Here is a 3852-nt window from a genome sequence, read left to right as displayed (position 1 = left end):
CATAACTTCTTGATTATCTCCATTTGTCACAACACATAGCTCCTTAGTGAACTGAACATAGTATCCTTGATCACACAGCTGGCTTATGCTGATGAGGTTGGTCGTCAGTCCTTTTACTAACAGTACATTATTCAGTTCTGGGACTCCAGAGCAGTCCAACTTACCCACACCTTTTATTTTTCCTTTAGCACCATCACCAAAGGTCACATAATTGGTAGTGTGAGGTTGTATATCCACCAATATATTCTCCATACCAGTCATATGTCTTGAGCAGCCACTGTCAAAGTACCAGTCTTCTCTGGTAGATGCCCTTAGAGCTGTGTGAGCTAACCTAGCATACCATTGTCGCTTCTTGATGGGGACATAGTGCCTATATGTCTTATGCTTAGGTCTGACATGAGGGGCTTGGTTAGGGTAACCATGAAGCCTGTAGCAGAAGGCTTTTATATGGCCAAGCCTACCACAGTGGTGACATCTCCATTTCTGGAATTTCCTCTTCTGATTATTATTCATCCTGGTTCCCTGATGTTGAGACATTGGGTGTGACCTCCGCTTGAATTTCTGAACTTTAGCCTTTGGGCGTTTGAGTTCAGCTGAGGATTTTTTCACAAAGCCTAAACCAGATATGGTTCCAGACTTTTGTCCCACCTTTAGGATCTCTTCCAAGGTGTCAGTTCCTTTATTCAACATTCTGATGGATTTAGTCATTTGATCCAGCTTGGAGGTCAGCAAGGTTATCTCACCATTTAGACCCTCTATGACTGTCAGATGCTTCAGTCTCTCATCTTCCAGCTTCTTGATGAGCTTCTTCTGCTTTTCTCCTTGTACACGCACTTCTGCACTGGTGACACATAGCTTCTTATAAGCTGCAGCAAGTTCATCAAAGGTCAGTTCATCTGCACTTGAGTCATCATCAGTGACACAAACACTCGTTAGTGCAGTGACATGTTTAGCAGATTCTCCTTCAGATTCACTTTCAGAATCTCCCTCAGACCATGTGACAGCTAGCCCCTTCTTTTGCATCTTGAGGTAAGTAGGGCATTCAGCTCTAATGTGTCCATAGCCTTCACATCCATGACATTGGATTCCCTTGCCTTGGTTGAACTTTTCTTCAGAAGTTGATCTTTTCCTGATGTCAGACGAGGTGTTCTTGACATTTGGTCTACCTCTTTGATCAATCTTCTTCACAAACTTGTTGAACTGTCTCCCAAGCATGGCTATGGCTTCTGATATGCTTTCATCACCTCCAGTATATCCTGCTTCTGACTCCTCTTCAGTATTTGATACAAAAGCTACGCTTTTGTTCTTCTTTTCAACATTCTCACACATGCCCATTTCAAAGGTTTGGAGAGAACCAATGAGCTCATCCACCTTCATGATGCAGATATCTTGAGCCTCTTCTATTGCAGTGACCTTCATGGCAAATCTCTTAGGTAATGACCTGAGAATCTTTCTTACAAGTTTCTCTTCAGCCATTTTCTCACCTAAGCCACCAGAGGTGTTTGCAATCTCAAGAATATTCATGTGAAAGTCATGAATAGTCTCATCCTCTTTCATCCTCAGATTTTCAAACTTGGTGGTCAGCATCTGAAGTTTGGACATCTTCACCTTGGAGGTACCTTCATGAGTTATCTTGAGGGTATCCCAAACTTCCTTAGCCAGCTCACAGTGGTGCACCAGCCTGAAGATGTTCTTACTGATTCCATTGAATAATGCATTCAAGGCCTTAGAATTTCCAAGGGCTAATGCCTCTTGCTCCTTGTCCCACTCTTCTTCAGGAATTTGCACACTGACTCCATCTTCTCCTATCTTTGTTGGATGTTCCCATCCTTTGTTGACAGCTCTCCAGACTTTGTTATCTAGAGACCTTAAGAAGGCTATCATATGAGGCTTCCAGTCATCATAGTTAGAACCATCCAGCATGGGTGGTCTATTTGAGTGTCCTATATCCTTGTCCATGGTACTAGAAAGTAACTTCCCTAGATCTCACCCAGAAATTAACAGGCAGGGTGCCTGCTCTGATACCAATTGAAATTCTAGTTAACAGACTTTCGATGTCACAAGGTTTGTTATGACATCCAATTCTGTGGAGACAAGAATTATGCAGAACTTAAAATGTAAGTGCAGTAAATAACACAAGTAATTGTTTACCCAGTTCAGTTCAACATGACCTACGTCTGGGGGCTACCAAGCCAGGGAGGAAATCCACTATTAGTAGTATTAATTCAGACCTTAAACCAATTGTTTAACCCTATCACTTAATACCTACCCAATGCAATTTCAATCTTACACTAAGATCAGAGTTCCTACTCACTCCCCCTCAATCACCTCAGTGATTACTACCTTTAATCAATATTAAAGACAATTATGAAGTCACACTTCAAACAACTCTTGATTGTGCTTAACAGCTTTAATCAAGATACACAGCACTCACGTTTAAAAGCTTAGAGTGACACAACACTTACAACTCAATGAACACCCTATACCAATGCAATCATCTCAGTGATAATAGCTTGGCTTACAAGTTACGTCTAATACAAGACACACAAAAATACAGCAGTGAAGTATATTTAACAAATAAAAACTTCACGCCAAAAACCCCTGTTCTGAATGAAGGATTGCCATCCTTTTATATTGCAGCACTTGGGCCTTGTACTTGTATTCTCCTGAATTTAAGGTCACGCGAGTTCCCCTAAATTCCACATCTAGGTTACTAACAAATAGGCTATTTGTTACGTTCATTAATTGTAGCTTGGTTGTTGGTTTCCTGGATTTTCTCTTAGCTGTTGAATCCCTGAAGAATAGCCTGAGAAAAATGCTGAAACAGAAAAACTAAACAACCTACAATATAGCATACGCTGTCAGGAATGAATGTCACAACATTCAGTTTGACATCCAAAATAAGGACCATATGCTAAGTCTGTTTCTCCTGAAAACAGACAGTACAAATTTGTTGAACTGTACAGGACCAATCTGTCCATACCTCAGTATCAGCGTACATTAATAAATGTCAAGACATCCAATTTGACATTTACACAATTAGCCTTATGTCAGGTCTGTTATCCTCCTGAAGAACAGACTGAGATACATAATGACGTGTAGCAGAAAACCACTCTGCCTATTGTTCAGTATATGCTGTCAATGATGAATGTCATAACATCCAGTTTGACATTCAGACAGTAGGCCTTATGCCAGGTCTGGTATTTCCTTGATAACCAGACTGAAAATAAATACTGAGTTCTAACAGAACACCAACTGTTCTATTCCTTAGTATCTGCTGACAGGGATGAATGTCATAACATCCAGTTTGACATTTAATAAATCCTGTATTAGCTAATCCTGCAGTATACTACTCAAGTATGTCATGACATTGTAGCGGTGTATTCGTCGCTATATGATCTATCGATTAAATCATAAGCTATGAGATACATTGAATTTTCGAGTCGCCACCGCACTTTTATTTATCCAAAGGATTGGCTAAAAAGCGAACAAAAGCCTAAGAAGTTTTACACGTAGAAAACTAATAAAAAGATCAGAGAGTCTGGGTAAGGGGTAAATTACGCAATGGGAAGGTGTTAGGCACCCACTACGTCCTAGGTACTCCTAGGGAGCCCTTTTCACACTTGTTATGCAAAAATTATTATTTGTTATGACATAAAGATTGTGCAAACATGATTGGGATGATGAGAAAAGAATATACATTTTTATTATTATTGGGTTATTGGGTTCGAACGGATGAACCCGTTGCCTACGTACCTTCCATCAAAGGTAAGGATCAGAACGCCGTAGTTCGGCTAAAAGATTTCCAAAAGTGGGTTAGGTTCAATTTTAAACACAAACCCTAGGTCTTAC

This window comes from Lathyrus oleraceus, chromosome 3 (genome assembly GCF_024323335.1).
Source record: "Lathyrus oleraceus cultivar Zhongwan6 chromosome 3, CAAS_Psat_ZW6_1.0, whole genome shotgun sequence".
In the NCBI taxonomy this organism is placed as follows: Eukaryota; Viridiplantae; Streptophyta; class Magnoliopsida; order Fabales; family Fabaceae; genus Lathyrus; species Lathyrus oleraceus.
Note: the sequence above shows the minus strand (reverse complement) of the source record.